This window comes from Mus caroli, chromosome 6 (assembly GCF_900094665.2).
Source record: "Mus caroli chromosome 6, CAROLI_EIJ_v1.1, whole genome shotgun sequence".
NCBI classification, from domain to species: domain Eukaryota; kingdom Metazoa; phylum Chordata; class Mammalia; order Rodentia; family Muridae; genus Mus; species Mus caroli.
The window spans coordinates 15,370,888-15,394,668 of record NC_034575.1 but is presented as its reverse complement, the minus strand read 5'-3'; positions in this window follow the sequence as shown (position 1 = coordinate 15,394,668).

Below are 23,781 nucleotides of genomic sequence, written 5' to 3'. Positions count from 1 at the left end.
AAAAAATGAACTAGTTATGATTTGGTGTAGGGAGTCCAATCCTCTCTTCAAACCATGCTTTTTCACTCTATAAATTAGACTCTAAAAATTTAGACTACTATAATCCAAGTTAAAAAAAAAACAAAAAACAAATAAAAATATGATAATAGCTTATTGCTTTAGAATGGTTAACATTTTAATGAAAATCAATATAGCACAAGAAAATCAATATAATTTTATGCATATTAACATTTTACTAACTTTATAACTTGAAGAAAATGGAGACTGTTTTATGGCATTAGTTTGGGACAATGATTTCTTGAAGATTACACTAAAACACAGAAAACAAATAAACAAATAAAGACTAGAAGAATTATATCCATTTAAAAGTTTCTTTGGAAAACTGGAAAAAAGCAGTGTGACAAGACAACCTAAGTCGATAGAGATATATTCACTAATTTTACATCTGATAAGATGTTAATATCCAGAGTATATACAGAATTCAATAGCATGAAGTAATAAATTCATTTAAAAAATAGGCAAGTGCTTAAATTGATATTGCTCCAGCAAAGGCATTCAGATGGGAAACAAGCATATGGATACTAGTTAACATCAGTCATAATCATAGAAAGAAAAATTATAGTCACGTGTTCCTCTGAATAATTGTCAGAGAAAATACTAACAATGGATAAAACATAACAGGATGAGAGAAAACATGGGGAAAATGGCAGAACCATTTTTGAAGCTGAGAACTAGTAGGCATTCTCCAGGTTCACAATGAAGTTAAATGTGTAACTACTATGTGATGTAGCAATACCATATCTTGGTATGGATCAAAAGGAGCAGAACCCACTCTGTCAGGAGATATCTTCATTCCCAATTCCACTGCATGGTAATGGTGATCAAAGAATACGATTAATTTAAATATTTCTGTGGTTAATGGGATATGTAAGAGACATAAACACATAGTAAACAGTAAAACAATACCTTTCAAAAGGAGATCTCAACACTTGCAAGAACATGGCTGACCTTGGAGGACACAATACTGATAGAAATATGCCAGATGAAGAAAAACAAACACTACATGATATCACTTACATTTAGAATAAAAACAATCAAACATAAAAGTGGACAGTAGAAAGGTGATTTTGGCTCAAAGATTAAGGAATAGAATGACGGAAGAGCAGCAGCTAGATTTTATGTGGGAATAATGTGCTTTAGTAAACACATTGAGGAAGAAACTATTCTGTATTTTAAATTGTTAACAGAATGGATGTTATCATATGAAGAAGTATACAAAGCAGTTAACTGCATGGATATGCTTGATATAGTCATCTACAAAACATACATATATCAACATAATACATTGAACCATATGTGTATGTGTGTGTATGTGTGTGTGTGTGTGTGTGTGTGTGTGTGTGTGTGTGTGTGTGGAGAGAGAAGGGGGGGAGGAAGAAATAGATTCATTTTTAATTTCAAGTAAAAAGTTTTAAAGAATGTTAGCTGTTTAATTTTTCAATAATATATATATATATATTTCGCCATTCCTTTTTATCCTTCTGCTTTTGTTTGTGATACAATGAGAGGCTTCAACAAACCAAAAGATAGCACTACAAATTTTTAAGTATCTAGTATTTTATTTTCCTTTTTAACAATATGCATCAAATACCAAGGGATTAATAAACTAAACCACCAATCAAAGAAAGCAGATGGTGGGATTTGTGGTTCTAGCTGCATATGTAGCAGAGGATGGCCTAGTCTATCATCAATGGGAGGAGAGGCTCTAGGTTCTGTGAAGGCTCTATGCCCCAGTATAGGGAAATGAAAGGGCCAGGAATGGGATTGGGTGAGTTGGGGAGCAGGGGGATGGGGGAGGGGATAGGGGATTTTTGGAGGAGAAACTAGGAAATGGGATGACATTTAAAATGTAAATAAAGAAAATATCTATCCAGGGTGGTGGTGGCACATGCCTTTAATCCCAGCACTTGGGAGGCAGAGGCAGTCAGATTTCTGAGTTTGAGGCCAGCCTGGTCTACCGAGTGAGTTCCAGGACAGCAAGGGCTACACAAAGAATCCCTGTTTCAAAAAAACAAATATATATATATATATATATATATATATATATATATATGTATAAATAAATAAACTGTATACACTAGGCAGTGAACACATCCAAGAGGAGGAGGTGGCAGGAAATAGTCAAAGTTAGTTCTAAAATCAACAGAGTAGAAACAAAGAGTACTAAGGACTATACAACGAATCAACCAAACAACGAGCTGGTCCTCTGAGAAAATCAACAAGATTGATAAACCCTTAGCCAGACTAACCAGAGGGCACAGAGACAGTATCACAATTAATATAATCAGGAATGAAAAGGGAGACATAACAACAGAAACCAAGGAAAATTAAAAAAATCATCAGATCCTACCACAAAAGTCTATACTCAACAATACTGGAAAATCTCAATGAAATGGACAATTTTCTAGACAGATGCCACATAACAAAGTTAAATCAAAAGCAGGTAAACTATCTAAACAGGCGCATATCTTCTAAGGAAATAGAAAAATTCTTTAAAAACCTCCAACCAAAAGAAAAAATAAAAAGCCCAGGATCAGATGGCTTTAGTGCAGAATTTTACCAGACCTTCAAAGAAGATCTAACATCAAACTCTTCCATAAAATAGAAACAGTAGGAACCATACCTAAGTCATTCTGTGAAGCCACAATCACTCTGATACCAAAGGTAGCTGCTTAGTTTTTGTAATATAAAGATAACTAATGAATTCCATCCGTATTATTCCATTTAATATAAACTTTCCAAATGATCTGTTGAATCTAATAAATACATTATTTTTAGGCTACCAAATAAAATTTATATATACCATGAAACTTGTTACAAACTTGTTATATTTGAAGCAATTAAATTCAAGTCAGCCTCTGCCTTAAGAACATTGGTTATTCTAATATTTAACAATACTGATAAAACTAATAGTAGCTGACATTTCCATGTTTTAGCAATTAAAATAATAATAAAATATAAATTCCATTTAATCTTTAAATATCTCATATTTCTTAAACATACCTATTCTCTTTTATTACACCTTTTTCATCTATTTAATGTGTAAGTGTGCATGCACTGAGGTGACAGAGTAATCTTTAGACATAGGTTTGTTTTTGTTTTTTTGTTTTTTCCCTTTGCCCATGTAAATCCCAAGGATCTGACTCGGGTTGTCAGACTTGGCAGCATGCACTTTTATCCACTGGGCCAGCTCTTATGTCCAAACTGACTGTATCTTGATAGTGCACTTGAAAGAACTGTAAACCACGAAGCATTTCTTCTTTCTGACACTCTTCCCCTCAAAATGTATCATGAAACACTTTATCATAAGATGACATATCTATTTGTTGTGGGTTTCCTTTTCTTTTGTGGTGGCAGAATAGAACTAGTACATAATTTAGAAGTATAAACCTGAAAAATTTGGACATTTGTCAGTAAAGGCATTGGAGGCATTTTTGGCACATCTCACATTTTGACGGATCTGACTACAAAACACACATTCATTTATTTATTTTAAAAATTGAAGAAACCAGTGGCTCATGGACAGACAAGCTAGAATAGATATGGCTTGTCTAGGCAAAGAATGAATCCTCAGTCTCCCGTGATTAATGCACAGTTTTTCTTTTGGGGTTTTGGAATGATTCTTTACTTTAAAATTGTTGTGCTTCTCCAACTGAGTTCATAACCTCAGTAGACTAAATTTTCCCAGAATTGTCAATTATAGATCAAGTCCACATCACTAAATCTGATGCCTTTCTGCCCTTGCATGTTCTACAAAAATGTTCTGCACTCACTCACACCCTCACTCTGTATGGGAGTCAGCAGCAGATGCACTGATGACACACAAGGGGTTTCAGATCCAGCTGAGCTAAGGTTACCTGGATGACTTCCAATGCAATCTTGGAGCACAGAGAATGGAACTAGTTTGCCTACTGGCATGAACAACTCTAGAAGGTACTCAGACACCGCGGTGCACCTCTTTGTGTTGAATACAGTTTAGGGCGATGAATACATATGCATAATACATTACATGGTGACTGGGATAGTTGCTTCCCTCAGGAACCATGAGCATGATCCTTGGATAAAAGCCTGTGTGTACATGATTAGATTAGCAATCACAAACTTTTTTTTTTACTAACATTCCGTATCCATTAAGCCTTATATGGAAAACAAGTACTTTAAAGTATATTCAATAGCAAAAACAATTGTTATGACAAATAATGATCTGACATACTGCAATAGGCTTAATGTATACCCCAACATCTGTGAAACACTATTTTTTATATGAAAGTATTTTGAAGTTGGTTAATATATAGTTAGTTGATATAGTGAAGTCTACAAAAATGATTACAATGTCTTTATAAAGGCCTATAGTGATACCATACCCTCTTTCAGCCATGTGAGCATAGTATAAATTAGGACACTGTAATGTGGCAACTGTCTCATGAATTCAGCCATGCTAAAATTTTGTCCTGTATCTTCAGATTCAAGAATTGTGGAATATTAATTCATGTAGTTTTAAGCCACCCCACCTACAGTGCTTTGTTTAATGCCCAGCTCAATAGGACTTTGTCATGATAAATTTAATCTCTACAGAAGCTGGGATTACTAGTCTTCTTTCACAGTAGTGATAATTAAGGAGAGAATAGTGGTCTGCCTAAAGTGACACAAGGCACAGAATTTGGGCTGCCAAATAGATGACTTCAATGTGTATATTATTTCACATTATCACTTGAAAATATCATTTACTTATATGCTATAAATTTATCATAAGTAATGTGCTTTATGAATTTATCCAATCACTTAACAATCCTCAGGGAAAAATACACATGCAAATGGCACTGTGGATACTTTAGGTAAACAAAAAGCTGGATTGGTATAAATCAGGGATGACTAATTAAAAGAAAGATAATTGAGCATTAATATGATAACTTTGGACTGATAGTATACTCATTGACTATTACTGTTCTCACAGTAAATAGCATTTAAGCCTTCAAAGTTACAAAAGCCGTTTGACAATATTCAGCATGTTTTGAAAGACCATTTACTGTGTCAAGTAAATGATCCATTATCTTTGTGATCACTTTTGTTTCATGTTCATATTATTTTATTTACAAGTTTTTGGAAAATTGCATAAAAACAGATGGTTGATTTTGAAAGTTTCGCCTCATGTAGGAAATGTATCTCTGTCCAGATGGACACCAGGTTTCAGTGCCAATATTGTACCTTTACCATATGGACAAGAGATTTATGGCAGAAAACACTGTGTTCAGTTTTATACCCCAACAAAGAGAATGTTTGATTAATTGCTACTCAAAATTAAATTTTGAGTCAGAAAATGAGTGAGTACAGACCACTTAAATAAAATATCAAAAACATCCACATCAAGATATCCCTGAATGCATAATTAGAATATATTTCTTAACATATTTCATATTTCAATTTGACAAACACAATTTTAGTAAGACACACTGAAATATTATTACATAGAGTTAGTCATTCATTGGGCAATATGGTCTATAGGTTTTATGAAAGTATCATAGTGATATTGACGTAATCACCCAAATGAAGAGAGAAGATTCTATCATTCAAAATGAAGTTCTCATGAAATGTTCTAGTGTGATGTATTTTATTCAAGTGTTCAAACAACAACATCTTATGAGATAAGCCTCATTCAGTATTGAAATATTGAAGTTATTTTTTAATTCTTAATGACCTTGGGTATATTTATTAAAACATGAATTTTTGTGTTTACTTTTAGGGTTAATACTCCTCTATAATTTTACAATAAATGTACTACTGGACTCATAATAATTAGAACTCCATTTTGATATCTGTGTTTATAAAGCTTTATATAGAAGTGACATTATCTTTCTTTAATATCTTCGGCAGCCATCTATGGTTAAGTCATCTAACTTTACTCTTAGAATGCTATCAACTTACATGTGCAACATATTTAATAAAGTAGGTTGTAAGCAGTCTAATTTTTTAAAAATAACTTTAAATATTTACTACAAGAAATCTTTCCATTTCATCACATTTGTATTCAGATGGAATACATGCTCAATGTAATATTTATAATAGTTCCTGCTACCTTTTAACCAAATATGCAATTTTCTCTGGTCTCATTTCTCTTACATATTTTAGTTTACTTTGGATATTTGATTCTTGGATTGGTATTAACTTTTGGTAATTCAAAATAAACATCGGTAGAATATTTCAGTTTCAAATACTAATTGTCATTTTGTCTATTAATTGTTGAAGCAGGGCTCTGTCTCACAAACACATACACACACATGCAGAGAAAGAAAGAGAAAGAGAAAGACAGAAAAACAGAGACAGAGAAAGAGAGAGAAAGTGATTGAATTTTTCTTTCACTGGAAATATTTTTTTGTCTTATATATTATGTCAATTTCCCTTTCTCCTATCTTTCCAAGGTCCTCCCCACATATCTTTGCTTCTGATTCTATACCCTTTCTGTCTCTTATAAGAAAGCAAACATGTTTCTAAGGGATAAGACACAATAAATAAAATAAGATAAAACTAAAACTAATATATCTGAATAGTACAAAACAAACAGAATGAAGGAAAACCCAAGAAAAAGATAGAAGAAACATAAATAGACATAGAGACATGTTTGTTTGGACAGAAAGCAATTTCATAATACCACTAAACTGGATACCAAGGGGTGTGTGTGTGTGTGTATTCAACAAAAAATAAGAGTCCGAAAAAGCCCTGGCATGCTAGTATGGAACAAGGAACTATTAAAGATGCCACTGAGTTTATTTACCTTTAGCCATCTACTTTTGGCAAGCAGCCTAACAATAAGAGTAATAATCTGTTTCGCCTGAAAGACTCCCTTGGAGAAAACTAAATTGCAGGTGCTAGGCATGCTGCCCCAGTCTCTATGACTTCATATATGTCTCAATCCTGTTGATTTAGAGATCCTTGTTTTCTTACTGTCCTCCAACCACTCTTGCTTTACACTCTGTTGTGGATAGCTCTGGGGCTAATTATATTTTATTTTAATTCTGTTCTCCTGTGAGAGGTTGTGAACAAGGAATGAGTCAGCACTCAGGTGATTTCCTGTAAACTTGCTTCGGCCTTAATTTGTAAAATAAAGGAGAGCTGATGATTGGGCAGATAAAGAGAAGGTGGAGCAGAAGAGTGAGAGAGAGAAGGAGAAAATGGAAGAGAAAGAGAGAGGACATAGAGGAGGAGGAAGAAGAAAAGCGGAGCAGAAGCACATGCCCTGGAGAAACTGCAAGTTCTAAGGGGTCTCATCAATGTGAAAGGTGGCATTGTAGTGGTAGATCTGCCCAATCTAGATACACAGCATATATTCATATTAATTGTGTTGAGATTTACAGCAACAAAACTCTTTCTAACTCTTCTTACATAAGGTTTCCCTAGTGTTAAAAGGAGGGATTTTATAGTGATATCCCATTTAGGCCTAAGTTTTTCAGGCACTTCACTCTCCACATATTTTCAGATGATATGATCCTATATAATTGACTTTAAAACTCCACCTGGAAAGACCTAAAGTAGATAAACACTTTCAGTCCTCAAGCTGGGTTCAAAATGAACTAAGAGAGAAATCAGGGAAACACCTTTTGCAAATACCTCAAATTATATAAAATAACTTGAAGTAACTATAACCAAGCACATGAAAGATTTATATGGTAAAAACTGTAAGTCATTGAAAAGAGAAATTGAAGAAGCTATCAGAAGATCGGAAGACCTCTTACTCATCAGTCGGTAGGATTAACATAGTAAAAATGCCATTTTACCAAAAGCAATCTACAGAGTCAGTGCAATACTCATCAAACTCCAAACCCATTTATAATTAAAGGAAAATTATGAGCTATATATGGAAACTTACACACACACACACACACACACAAACACACAAAGCATAACCAAATCTATCTTGAAAAATGAAAGAAGTGCTAGAGATATCACCATTGCTGAAGTGAAATTGAACTACAGAGCTATAGTAATAAAAACAGTATGGTATTGGCATACACATAAACACATTGATCAGTAGAATTGTATTGAAAACTCAGACTTAAATACACATACCCATGGACACCTGATAGTTAATAAAGAAGACAGAAATAAGTGCTGGATAAAAGAGAAGGTATTCAACCAATGGAGCTGATGAAACGGGATGGATATATGTAAAAGAATAAAAATAAATCCATACTCATCATTCCCCACAAAACTCAGCTCCATGTGGCTCAAGGACCTCAAGATAAAACTAGACATGCTGAATCCGATAGAAGAGAAAGTGTGGGATAGCTTTGAACTCATTGACACAGGAAACCACTTTCTGAACACACCACCATTCTTGCAATCACTAAGAATAGCAACTAATAAAAGAGACCTCATGAACCAGAGAAATTTCAGCACAACAAAGGGCAAGATCACTCAGAAAACCAGCAGGAAGCAGGAAAAGAGTTTTAGCAACTACACATTAGATAAAGGACCACCAATATCCAAAATAAAGAAAGGACTTACAAATTTAGAAATTAATAAAATTAACCCAAATTAAATTTGCAATACAGAATTTTTAAAGGAAGAAATTCAAATGTCTAAGAAATATTTAAACAAATGTTTAGCACCATTATTCCTCTGGGAAATGTAAGTTAAACTACTTTGATATTTCACTTTAAATATTTTAGAATGGAAAAGATCAATAACACAAGTGACATTCATGCTGGTGATCATGTAAAATAATGGGAACGCTCATTAATTAGTGGGGAGCGTGCACATTTTTATAGTCACTATGGAAATCTGTATGGTGGTTTCTGAGAAAGTTGGGAATCTCTCTACCTCAAAATGCATGTATACAACTTTTGGATATATAACCAAAGAACATTCCATCTTTTTTCTTTTCTTTTTTTTTTTTTAAATTAGATAATTTCTTTTTAAAAGGCATTTTTATAGATATTTTCTTCATTTACATTTCAAATGCTATCCACAAAGCCCCCTATGCCCTCCCCTTGCCTTGCTCCCCAACCCACCCACTCCCACTTTCTGGGCCTGGCATTCCCCTGTACTGGGGCATATGATCTTCGCAATACCAAGGACCTTGACATTCCATCCTTCTATAAGGACATTTGTTCAAACATATTTGTTGCTGCTCCACTCATAATGCCCAGAAACTAAAAAACAACCTAGATGACTTCAACACATAAATTGATATAGAAAGTGTGGTACATTTACACAGTGGACTATTACTCAGAATTTAAAGTATAAAATCATGAGATGGGCAGGTAAATGAATGGAACATGAGAAATTTATCCTGAGGTAACCTAAGTCCATAAAGAGAAATAGAGTATGGTACATATTGGCTTATATGTAATTATTAACAGTTAATTCTGTGATAATAAAGATGCAGTCTGTAGAACATGTGTATAGAATGACGAACAAAGGTGGGAGACAAATAGATCTTCCTAGAAAAGGGACATAGAATAGATAGGTATGCAAAGACCTATGAGCCATCTTTTATGCTGTCATCTTACCTAAGGTCCATAGGAAGAGTGACACATGCCCCTAAATATTAATGTGTTACCACCATATCTTTAGTATAGGATTTGAATGACTAAGTTTAAATAATGTGCGTGAATCTTTTTTCAAAAGTGTTGATATTTTGTTTGATTTTTACAAAGTTTAGTCAAACTATCTCCTTGTGTCTGGATAGTCCTGATTTTAAGGAGAGGGTGAAAACACTAGAAAAGTTTTAATTAATGAAACCTTAAAATTCTAATGTCCACAAAAAGATGGCATAAATATTACATGGAGATCTCTGCAGGGATAAATGTGAAATAGAGTTAACCACTCATAATCTAGAAAAATCTATCTTCCTATGTTTATAAATTTGATATTTTATATTTTGAACCATTAATTTTATAGTACATACTGAGGTAAAAATCTAAGTATGCCTAGCCACTAAAATTATTGATAATCTCTGGAATTCATAGAATGCAGTTCTCCCTTTTCAAGTCGGCTGAAAATATAACAATAACACCTAGTAGAAGTTAGTTCTTGTTTAGGGTATGCAGTTGCTAAAAGATTATCTGTGTATAATGGATTGACACAATCTTTCCCTAAAACGTAACTACTACATCAGTAGTATGTCTCAAAATCTTTCCATTTTACTATTAACTATTTACTATTTACTATTTTTTCTCTAAACCTCAGAGTTTTGTAAAATGCAATATATATATTTCACTCACCAAGAAAATAGAACAAAACACAGCATATTTTGAAAAATGTATGATTTCAAGGAAGAAACAGGATCTACATAGCATGCATAACCGTTAACATGTTTAAAATGAGTGTTAACATATTATTAGGAGACGGTGAAGCTCTGACACATGAAGAAATCTTTATATAATTGTTTGCACCATTCCTAGGATATAGGTGAAATGATAAGTTTCAACTTGTCAGAATTTAGACAACTTAAATAAATTTACTTGATAATTAAATGCAACAATTAAGTTTTTTTTCTGTCTTGTTGCTGTTTTGTAATACTATTCAAGATTAAATAACTGTAGCTTCATTAAAACATTTTCAGTCTGAACATATATAAATGCATACTTTAACTAAAAGGGTATTTCCAATAAAATGTGTGCCATAATCCACACTGTCTTGTCATCCTAGATATTCAGCTCAAGTGTTATCAACAATGATTTTGTATTTCTATTTCTTTTCATTGTGTATTAGTTTAAACAAAAATACACAAGAAGCCATTTTTCCTCTGTCCTAAGATAAGAACTTTTTCCTCTAGCTAAATTAGATTTAGTAATGATTTGAGATGATTTTATTTCTTAGTTCCCATTGAAACTATATATGTTTTTGTAATATGTTTATATAATGTGTGTGTTTACACACTTGTGCATACATACATACCATATATATCATGTATGTGGTATGGCATGTGTGTGTGTGTGTGTGTGAATGTGAGTGTGTATGAGAGTGTGTGAGTGTGTTTGTGAGTGTGTATGTGTGTGTGTGTGACGTGTGCTTTGGTAAAATTAATGAAAATCTGGAGTGTTTCCTGGACTTGGCAACATTGCATTCAAACATCATTCATTTAAAAATCTAAGTAGAATACAATTATAGAGTCTCAGTGTAAATATTTAAATTGAAATGTTCAGGCTCTAGTGCCTTTCATTAACCTGCTTATTATTTATTTTGTAGAATAAATTGACCCGTAAGTCCAGATGAATACTTACTATCAAGACACTTGTTCTTTGTGCTAAAAGTAATTGCGATAAAACACATTTCTTCAGAAGTTGCTACTGTCTTCACATTTATAAATTGCTATATTTAGAGATAGAAGAAAGAAAGGAACTAGGATAGAATACAAACCAAAGATGAATCCCTCGGTCCTCAATTTGGCAGACAAAAGATGTTTGCAGTTGTTTAGGGGATAGCCTATCCATTCATTACTGCAAAACAAAATTGGTTCTTTAGGAAAAATGAATTGTGCTCAGAGGCTTGACAATCCTATTTAATACAGTGAAAAACTGTTTATTAAATCCATCTGGGTCTTTTCAAAGAAACCGAGACAACAGGGTGAAGTATTAAATAGCTCCTCATACTACACAGAGCAAAGAAAGAGGACACTACTGGTCATCATCAGGATGGCACCTGTTTCTTTCTTTCCTTCTTTTAAAAATTATTTTAAAACTATCTATAAGTAAAGCACAATGGCTATTCGCAGTTAATATTCCACAGATGCAGAGATGCTACAGGTGCCATTAAGAGTGAGGGATGACATTTGAAATGTAGAAATAAGATTTAAATCAGCTGACCATTTGGTCCTATCAAAGATTAATTACAGGCATTAATCTAAAGTATATTTAAAATAATTATCAACTCTAAAATCATGCAGTCCGTGAAAAACAAGTGAATGTAATATATATCCTATTTAACATATGTATTCTGATGGGTCTAATTTAATTAAATTTTTCAAAATATTATAAAAGAAAACAAAACTTTTCATTCTAGATTACTCTTCTGAGAATTGAGTAAATGCTCAAAATATGATTTTTAAATTCATTTTGTAATTAAGAAAATACAGGAAATATCTGCAGAGATTCTAGAAATGATCAAGATGGAAACAAAATTTGGTTCTTTCCCCAAAACAAAGATTATGTTGTGAGTTATTAGGTAATGTTGAGAGCTTTATGGTAAAGCTTTTAGAATCTCTTGGTTTTGGTTAGAGTGGGGCGCAATTAAATCTGGTCACAACTCACATTAGAGTTTGAGTCTAGTAGAAAGTACAAGCAATGCTTTATTTCAATAGGACTTCAAAACTGGAAGAAATTCTTTCTTATTATTTTAATAAAACCGCATGACCAAGAAAATTTAGAAAAGGGAGCATTTATTTGGGTTTAGGCATCCAGATGGATAAGAGTCCATTATCATTAAAGCTGAGAAATGTCACAGTGGTAAAACATGACAGGTGAAGCCACTAGTGAAACAATGAGTTACAAACAGGAAGCAGAGACAGAAAACTGGGGATGGCTTATGGATTTTGAAACTTCATCTGCCCTCAGTGTTATTCTTCTTCCAGCAAGGCCACATTTCCAAACCATCACCAAGGTGAGGAAGAAATATTCAAATGTCTTAGATCATAGGGATATTTATTCTAACAACTAACTACAAGTCAGATGATTCCAGAAGGTTTGACAAAGTGAATTGTAACATAACAAATAACATTTCTACATAGCAAAGAAACAAGTAACAGAGGGGAAAGAAAAAAACCTATGGGGAAGAATCAAATCTTTCTGGGTATTTGGCTGATTAAAGATTATTACACAGAATCAATAAGGAACTAAAAATCTAAGAACTTGGATAAAAAATATACAGTACTACCAATAAATGGACAAATGATTTAACCACTCACATTCTGAAAACTTTAACAGAACAATTCGACAATTCAATGGGTAAATGAACTTGCTGCCAAACTGTCTGAAATTGATCCCTGGAATGCACATAATAAAAGGAAGGAAGGAGAGAAAACACTCATGGTAGTTTTCCATGGGCACCACATGAGAATTATGACATACATTCACACAACAACCCCTCCGACACACATACATACATACACACACACACACACTTAAACACACATAGACACACACACTAGGAATAAATATATTCAGTTTGAATATTAATATATAACTGTCACTGTTATTAACTTCCCATTTGTTAAAGTAGAATTTGAAACATAAATGCAAAAATACGTTGAAATGTAAGCTGTGACCCATTTGAAGGACATATGAAACCCTTATTGTTGTAGTTTTGAAGTTTCAGATCATTAACAAAGGCACTTGATCCATTCCAAGTAAACTTTCTTTCAGGATGTGGTGCGGGGTTCAGGCTGAATTATTCTACTGGATGTCTATATGTCTAAGCACCACATGCTGAAGAATATGCTTCTTTAGTTTTCATTTCTTTGATTGTTTGTTCTGTTTTGTTTTGTTTTGCTTTATTTTGTTCTGTTTTGTTTTAACGTGGTTTCCTTGTGTTCTCCTGACTGTCCTGGAACTTGCTTTGTAGATGAAGTCAGCCAGGTGTGTAGTAAAAAAAAAAAAAAAAATAGGGAGTCTGTAGTTGTGCAAGTTTCTTTTCTTTTTTTACTTTGTTTCTTTTTTAAAAAAAAATAATTTATTTTTCACACTCTATATTTTATTCTGCCCTCTGTCCCGAACCACCCTCCGACTGTTCCACATCCCATACCTCCTCCCCATCCCCCTGTCTCCACATGGATGCTCCTACCCCCTACGCCACCTGACCTCTAAACTCCCTGTGACCTCCAGTATCTTGAAGGTTAGGTGCATCATATCTGAATGACCATAGACCCAGAAGTCCTCTACTTTACGTGTGTTGAGGGTCTAATAGCAGCTGGTAAACGCTGCCTGTTTGGTGGTCAAGTGTGTGAGAGATCATGTAGGGTACAGGATAATTGAGAGGCTGGTCCTCCTACAGGATTGCCCTTCTCCTCAGCTTCTTTCAGCCTTCCCTAATTCAACAACAGGGGTCAGCTGCTTCGGTCCATTGGTTGGGTGCAAATATCTGCATCTGACTTTTTCAGCTGTTTGTTGGGTCTTTTGGAGGACAATCATGATAGGTTTTGTGTGTGTGTATGTGTGTGTGTGTGTGTGTGTGTGTGTGTGTGTGTGTGTGTGCGTGTGAGAGAGAGCTCTCCATAGCTTCAGTCATAGTGTCAGGTCTTGCAACCTCTCCTTGAGCTGGATCCCACTTTGGATCTGTCCCTGGAATTTTTTTTTTCCTCTGGCCTCTGGCTCCTCCCCATTTCCATTCCTGTAATTCTTTCAATCAGGAAAAATTATGGGTCAGAATTATGACGGTGGGATGGCATCCCCATCCCACACTTGATGCCCTGTCTTCCTTCTGGAGCTGGGCTATAAAAGTTCCCTCTCCTGACTATCTGGTATTTCATCTAAGGTCCCTCCCTTTGAGTCCTGAGAGTCTTTCAGCTTGGAGGTTTCCACACAAACACCTCTTTCCCAAGGTTACCTGGTTCCATTCTGTCACTACCCTCAGGTCTTCAGTCCTTTTCCTTCATCCAATACCAGATCAGGTTCCACTCTCCCACATACACACTCACCTCACCCCAACCCATCCACTTTCCCTCCCAGTTCCCTTGCTACCTCCCCACTTGTGATTGCTTTCTTCTCTTTTCCAAGTTTGACTATGGCGTCCTACTTGATCACCTCAGGTTTTGAACTTTTTGAATTCTGTGGACTGTATCTTGGGTATTCTGTCTTTTTTTTTTTTTTTTTTGCTAATATCTATATATTTAGTGAGTACATAGCATGCATGTCCTTTTGAGTCTAACTTACCTCACTCAGGATGATATTTTNTAGTTCCATCCATTTGCCTGCAAACTCAGGATATCCTCATTCTTAATAGCTGAGTAGTATTTCATTGTATAAATGAACCACATTTTCTGTATCCATTCTTCTGTCCTGTGACATCAAGGTTGTTTCCAGCTTCTGGCTATCACAAATAAGGCTGCTATGAACATAGTGAAACATGTGCTCCTGTGGCATGGTGGGGCATCTTTTGGGTACATTCCCAAGAGTGGTATAGCTGGATCTTCAGGTAGATCTATTTCCAATTTTCTGAGGAACCTCCAGAATTATTTCCAGAGTGGTTGTACCAGTTTGCAATCCCACCAGAAATGGAGGAGTGTTCTTCTTTCTCTAAATCTTCTCCAACATGTGTTGTCATCTGAGGTTTTCATCTTAGCCATTCTGATTAGTGTAAGGTAGAATCTCAGGGTCTTTCTGATTTGTATTTCTCTGATCACTAAGGACTTTGAACATTTCTTTAGATTCTTCTCAGCCATTCAATATTCTTCAGTTGTAAAATTCTTAGTTTACTTTTATACTCCATTTTTTGATTGGGTTGTTTGGTTTTTTTGTGCAAGTTTATTTCTGATTTTTTTTTTTTTTTAGTTTGTTTCATTCATCTGTATGGTTATTTTGTGGATAGAACAATAATACATTTATACTTTGTCGTATCATTTAAAAGGAGGTGTTGAGAAACCTTAAATTCTCCTCTTTCTCCAAAAGATTGTTTTGCTTGTTAGTAGATGTAACTAATATTTAAGGATTTTCTACAATGTATAATGAATGCCATTGGAATTTTGGTAGGGATTATAAGTTTATAGGACTTTTTCAATAACGTTGTCATGGTCATTATATGCTGTTGTCACCCTTATTTTTGAGTTGATTGGGGGTTTGACATAGCTTTTATTGTATAAAAGTGTTTCTTCTTTCCAGTTTTCTTCAAGAATTTTATTATGAGGTGTTGTCAAAGTTCAGAACATTTTCGGATTGCATATGTTAAATTAACTTTGCTATTTATGTATGAAAGTAATGAATGATATATATAAATTTTTAAATTATTTTATTGACTTTTATTTACATGTATTTATATTAATAATTGTTTTGTATCAATTATTGATAGAGATATGGGATAACAGACCATTATACTGTTGATTAGAGTAAAAATACTGCAGCTATCTTGATGGAAAACAGTTCTCAACTATATCAAAGGTATGAAAGTCCAACAAACTTATAATTGTTGATTAGAGTAAAAATACTGCAGCCATCTTTGTGGAAAACAGTTCTCAACTTTATCAAAGATATGAAAGTCCAACAACCTTATAATTGAGAAACAGTATTCCTATATATATATTCCCAAAGGCACCTAAGTCAGCATGCAAAAGAGGTAACTGCAAATCGAAGGGTGAAGTTAGTCAAAATGTTCATCAACCAAAGGTACATCATTGTAAAATAGCAAATGCACAGTGGAGTGTTTGATCCTTCTTAGAAGAGGGGACAAAATACCCATTGAAGGAGCTACAGAGACAAAGTGTGGAGCAGAGACTGAGGAAATGACCACCCATAGACTGTCCCACCTAGGGATCCATCCCATAAACAGCAACCAAAACCAGACACTATTGTGGATGAGAACTAGTGTTTGCTGATAGGAGCCTGACATAGCTGTCTCCTGAGAGGCTATGCCAGTGCTAGACAAATACAGAAGTGGATGCTCAGAGCCATCCATTGGATTCAGCACAGGATCACCAATGAAGAAGCTAGAGAAAGGAACCAAGGTGCTGAACAGGTTTGTATCCTCATAGGAGGAACAAAAATATGAACCAACCAGTACCTCCAGAGCTCCCTGGGACTAAACCACCAACCAAAGAAAATACATGGTGGGACTCATGTCTCTAGCTGCATATGTAGTAGAGGGTGGCCTAGTCAGTGATTAGTGGGTGGAGAGACCCTTGGTCCTGTGAAGGTTTTGTGCCCCAGTGTAGAGGAATGTCGGGACCAGGAAGTGGGTCTGGGTGGGTTGGTGAACAGGGAAAAAGGGAAGGAAATAGGGGGTTTTCAAGGGGAAACTAAGAAAGGGGATAACATTTGAAATGTAAATAAAGAAAATATTCATTAAAAAATAGCAAACATGCCATTTTCATAAAATTGATTAAAATCTGTACCATCATGATAATCAAAATAAGCCAGGCTCAGAAAGGAAGCATCAGGGTGTTTTATTTTCTATTTTTCTGTTCATTTCTCATACTTGGAATCTAAACTAAAAATAAAACAAAATGGTGGGAATGAATGAAGAATGGCACAGTATACCTGAAAAAAAAAAAAAAAAGCAAACTGATAAGCAAGTGAGATGTGAAGTGAAATGAAAAGGTTAATTTGAAACCATAATATACATACATAACATTCTAATAAAACTCTTTATTTGAAATAAATATATCAAAATTAATCTATAAAGCTTTCAAAAATAAAAAATAAAATAATAAGGAAATATTATAGAACCAAAGAAATTAGTGTAAATATGGGGGGGGGGTAAAATATGTAGTCCAAGTTAATTTGATCTAAGAACAATGACAGCATTAAACATAAAATATTTGGAACACAATGGAGAAGATGCACATAGGCCAGGCCGTCTGACTACAACCTTTGTTCTAAATCTCAAGAATCCCCACTCTGAGGCAAAGCATGTTTTCACCTTCATCTGTGCAGTGCTTAAGCCTCAATATTGAGCTGTGTGTTGGGTTTAGGAAATCCTGAGATGTGCTCATGGGACCCATGTGCAGTAGAGAAAGTATTTGGCAAACTGTCCACACTTTGGTCTTCGTTCTTCTTCAGTTTAATGTGTTTTGCAAATTGTATCTCATATCCCACTGTACTAAGTTTCTAGGCTAATATCCACTTATCAGTGAGTACATATCATTTGAGTTCTTTTGTGATTGGGTTACCTCACTCAGGTTGATGCCCTGCAGGTCCAACCATTGGCCTAGGAATTTCATAAATTCATTCTTTTTAATAGCTGGATAGTACTCCATTGTGTAAATGTACCACATTTTTTGTATCCATTCCTCTGTTGAGGGACATCTGGGTTCTTTCCAGCTTCAGGCTATTATAAATAAGGCTGCTATGAACATAGTGGAGCATGTGTCCTTCTTACCGGTTGGGACATCTTCTTCTTAGAATTGGAAACAATCACCTATGGATGGAGTTACAGAGACAAAGTTTGGAGCTGAGACAAAAGGATGGACCATCTAGAGACTGCCATATCCAGGGATCCATCCCATAATTAGTCTCCAAACGATGTCACCATTGCATACAGCAGCAAGCATTTGCTGCAAGGACCCTGATATAGCTGTCTCTTGCGAGACTAGGCCGGAGCCTAGCACACTCATAAGTGGATGCTCGCAGTCATCTATTGGATGGATCACAGGGTCCCCAATGGAGGAGCTAGAGAAAGTATCCAAGAAGCTAAAGAGATCTGCAACCCTGTAGGTGCAACCACATTATGAACTAACCAGTACCCCGGAGCTCTTGACTCTAGCTGCATATGTATCAAACGATGGCCTAGTAGGCCATCACTGGAAAGAGAGGCCCATTGGACTTGGAAACTTTATATGCCCCAGTACAGGGGAACGCCATGGCCAAAAAAATGGGAATGGGTGGGTAGGGAAGTGGGGGCGGGGGGATATGGGGGACTTTTGGGATAGCACTGGAAATGTAATTGAGGAAAATAGGTAATAAAAAAGTATTAAAAAAAAAGAAAGAAAGAAAAGAAAGAGTATTTGGTGTACAGCAGCTGAGGAATATCTGTGAATCAGTTTTCACCAGTAGTGAGTTGCTCTGTAGACTGGAGGGTTTTTATTTTTAAATAAATTTTAAATTAAAGATGACTTTTCACACTTAAGTCGAACATAGTGTTCGACTTTCACCAGTATTTTAGATTGGGGAAAAGGAGAATTGAAAAGAAAAAGAATCAGAAATAGATTGTGAGAACACAGAATATTCCAAGCATGCAGATGATAAAGTGGTCAGGAAAATGACAGAAAACTGGAGGAAGGCAGAGAAAGCATTGGAGAGTGAGGGGAACACAGGCAAGCCAAGCCAAGTTGTTCTTTTTGTTTTGTTTTGCTTTGTTGTTTAATTCCCCATGATAGCCATCAGTGTGTTCCTAGTAGACACACAATGTTCTTTGCCATCTCTGCGGGCCTGTTGCTTTCAGAGCTTCAAAGAAAATTGTTTCTAAACGTTCAATTTAAAAGACACATAAGAAAGCTTGTAGTTCAACTTCAAAGATAAACCAAAAGGGCATCTCACCATTTTAAAAAAATACAAAGTCTCCTGCATTGGAGAGCAATAGGTAAATATACTTAGGTTACTTTACCCCTCTTTCTCAAAGGCTATTTGTTCTCCCTGAGTTTGAATTTCTGAGTCTGTGTCAGGGAAAATAGTGTGTGGCTAGTGAAAAAGCATTATGATTAAAAAAAAAAAAAAAGGCAACGTGGAATGCTGCCTTAAATCCTTTGGATGTTCACAAGATACGGCACAAATTCATTTTATAGAAATGTTTTCATCTGTTTGCAGAAGAAATGGAAAACTGCACTGTCCTTCTAAAATAGCAGCTTCATTGAATTGTTACACAATAGAGCTACTTTCAAAGATAACATTGTGCAGTGTAGTTCTGCTGACAGCCATTAACCTTGTATATCGCATACATGGAATTGAAGGCCAGTATAGATTAAGGGCATTTGAGAATACGGCTACTGAGCAGCAATTACAGGCAGGCTGTGTTAGCTACTCAGTAAAATAAGAAATGAAAACACTGTCCCTGTCTATATGGCATTTAAAAGAAAATTGCTTTACCACACAATGATATCGCCATTGTTGTTTATTCAGAACTATTGTGAATATTAAGAAAAATGTTTAACTACTACATTCAGAGATATTCTAGCACATAACCAGATACACTGGAATAGCTGTCCACTTAATAGATAAATAGGAAACACTTCAATATATTTTAGGATATACTCAATTATACTTATACCAAATGTATTTATTAAAATATTTATTTATTTCCAAATTATGTGAACTGCATTCATAGTTATATACCATGTCAATTCAGAGCCCATGAATTCCAAAACAATCCTCTGGATCTAAGGGAACTGTAGTTACAGACAGTTGTGAGCCATTCCAAGTTCAGAGAAGAACAGTGAGTGCTTTTTCCACTGAGCAATCTCTCCATATTACCAACAAGGTAGAACTATTGTGTCAATATATTAACAGCCTTGTGGTTATAATCACCCTCCATCATGATGAAGGAGCATTAAACATATTTCTAACCTATAATATTGCAATTACCACCTCACCATAAATTAATCATTTATAATGACAATGATATTAATCAATATTCCTACATACTTCTCTTTGAAAAGTCTGTTGAAAAATTTATCCTCTATTGAGTTTTTCACTACACAATTAACTCTATTATTAAAACCATAAAGCACTTGTCATTTTGTTTCTGGTTTATGTCACTTTGAAATAACATTCCAAAGTTCACCAATCTTTTATCACATACCAGAACCTGTTTTTTTCTGGGAGTTAATAATATCCTAATGCATATCCAATCATAAATCTATGGATATTTGGGATATTCCTACATTTTTGCTACGGAGAACAATGCTGCTATGAATATAGGTCTACACAACACACACACATACACACACACAAACAAGACAGATTAATCATTTTAAATTTATACCTAGAAATGAAATTGTTGCCTAAGTTATTTGCCTTCAAAATGTATGCCACAGTATCATAGTTTGAGTACCTGTTTCCCAAAAGGTGAAGTGAGTTTTTGAGGCTGCAAACATTTTAAAGTGGAAGTACATGTGCTGTCAGAAGTAGTCAATTGGCTTGCATTCTGTGGTTACAGATGGATTCTTAGTTTCTGCCAGTCTTTATTTCCTGGTCTTCTATGATTTGAGGAAGTTCTACCCTGCACTCTGCCAGCATAGCATTGGAACTTACTCATGGTTCATACTGAAAATATATAGAATTTGTTCAGTTTTCCTTGACTGACACACACAGCTCTGTTCACCCTTTAAAATCAGTGTTTTCATTCTAGGGAAATATGAGAAATCACCTCTGTAAATACTTCCTTTCCAAATGTGTCAATGTCAGTATTTAGAAGGTAATTTAAAAGGTGATGGGTAGTTGGTGGTATGACCTTATGGCTATATTCTCCTTCCGTCATCCTTAGAAGGTACAATCTCACAGTAAACCCCTGCTACACTCTGTCTCACAATTTTTCTGTCTTTTCTTCCACAATGATATCTGAGGAATATGTAACAATTAGTGAAAAGAGAGGCAATGAAATTAGTAAAGAACATGGAAGTGTATATAGGAGTATTTGGGTGAAGTCACAAGATAGGGGATTATGTAATTATATGATAAACCCCCCCAAAAGAAAAAAAAAATAATAAAAGGAGATGTGATGGGCATTTGAGAGGTTGGTGCTGTGTATGTATAGTGTACATCACTCAGTGAGAGGCATTAGGGAATGCACAGGCCTTTCTGAGAGCCTTGGGTCTTGTTCCTTTTTCTTTACTACACATCATTTTTTTTCTATTTTCACCAATATTTGAATAAATCTGTGGCCCAAAGCCAAAGTCAGTAAAACACATAACTTTGAACTATAAAAAATATTTTTCTTAAGTTATTTATTCAGTTTACATCAAATCACACCTTTCCTTCTCATCCTATTCTCTTCCTATCACTTCCATCCCCTCATACTCACCCCTCCATCTCTTCTCCTCAGAAAAGAGTATGCATCCCATGTATATCAACCAACCTAGGCTTATAAAGTTGCAGTAATATTCGGCATATATTTTCTATTGAGGCTAAACAAGGCAGTCAAGCTAAGGGAAAGGGATCAAAAGCAGGCAACAGAATCTGAGACAGACCCTTATCCCACTTTAGGAGTCTCAACTAAAGACACGTGGGCAATTTGTACATATGTGCAAGTGGACTTGGTTTATCTGCTTCATGCTCTCTGGTTAGCTGTTCAGTCTATATGAGCCCTTTGGGGGTCCATGTAAGTTAACTTTGTAGAATTTCTTGTCGTGTCCTTATTTCTTAAATCTTTATTTCCCCTCTTGTACACAATTTCCCATGCTCTACATAATGTTTGGTTGTGGGTCCCTGCATAACTTTCCATCAGATGCTGAGTGAAGACTCTCTTATAACATGTATGCTACATTAGTGTTTTCAAATATAGAAGACTATAATATTGTCATGAATGGGCTCCTTCTCATTGCATGAGTTTTCAGCCAGCACAGCCATTGATTGGCCCTTATGTCAAATTATCTTAGTGCCTGTGCTGTTGGTTTTCTGTTCAGGAAGTTGTATCCTGAGCCAATGCAATCAAGGCTATTCCCCATTTTTCTTCTTTTAGATTTCATATATCTGGTTTTATGTTGAGGTTTTGATCCACTTGAACTTCAGTTCTATGCAGGGTGATAAATATGGATCTATTTGCATTCTTCTACATTCAGACATCCAGTTTGACAAGCACCTTTGCTGAACAGGCTTTCTTTCTATTTTTCCATTGTATAGTTTTGGTTTGTTTGTCCATAGGTATGTAGATTTCTTTCCAAGTCTTCAATTAGATTCCATTGATTAACCTGTCTGTTTTTGTGCCAATATATCTTACCCTTTTACTCTTGTTTTTGTAGAACAATTAAAATCAGGGATGGTGAAAACTTCTGAAGATATTTTATTATACAGGATACTATTCTGAGTATTCATTTTTCCATATAAGACTGAGTACTATTCTTTCAAGTTCAATAAAGAATTGTGTTTGAAATTTGATATGAATTGCATTGAATATACAGATTGCTTTTGGTTGGATTACCAATTTTTCTATGTTAATTCTACCTATACATAAGCATGGATATCTTTCCATCTTCCGATATCTTCTATTTCTTTACTCAAAGATTTAAAGTTCTTGTCATACAAGTCTTTCACTTGCTTGGTTATAGATACACCACCTCTTTTATATTATTTGTGGCTATTGTGAAGTGTGTTGCTTCCCTTTCTTTCTCAGTCCATTTATTGTTTGTATAGAGGAGGAATATTGATTAATTTTTGTTGTTGTTATTTTGTATCCAACCCCTGTTCTGAAGGTGTTTACCAGCTCTACTAGTTCACTGGTAGAATTTTTTTTTTGGGTCACTTATGTATGCTAACATATCATCTGCAAGCAATGATAATACTTTGACTTTTTACTCTCCAGTTAATATCCCTTTAATCTACTTTAGTTTTCTTATTTCTCAGCTAAAACTCCAAGTACTATATTGAATAGAAACAGAGAGAGTAAAAAGCCTTGTCTTGTTCCTGATTTTAGTGAAATTGCTTTAAATGTGTCTCCATTTAATTTGATGTTGCCTATCAGCTTGCTGTATACTGCCTTTATTGGGTTTCCATGTAGAAGAATGATCCATGTTTATCACCCTCCACAAAGCTCAAGTCCAAGTAGATCAAATACTTCAACAGAAAACCAGATATATGGAATCTAACAAAAGAGAAAGCTGTGGTATCTTTTTCCATGCCATAGGATAGATGCTGTTTATCAACAGTTCATTCTCAAGTAATGATGAGCCATCATCAAAGCCATTTAAGATGATAGAACAAGCAATAGAAACTGCTTTTTCAACTTGTCAAAAGGAAAGAAAGAAAGAAAGAAAGAAAGAAAGAGAGAGAAAGAAAAGAAAAAGAAAGAAAACAGAAAGAAAGAAAGAAAGAAAGAAAGAAAGAAAGAAAGAAAGAAAGAAAGAAAGAAAGAAAGGAAGGAAGAAAGAAA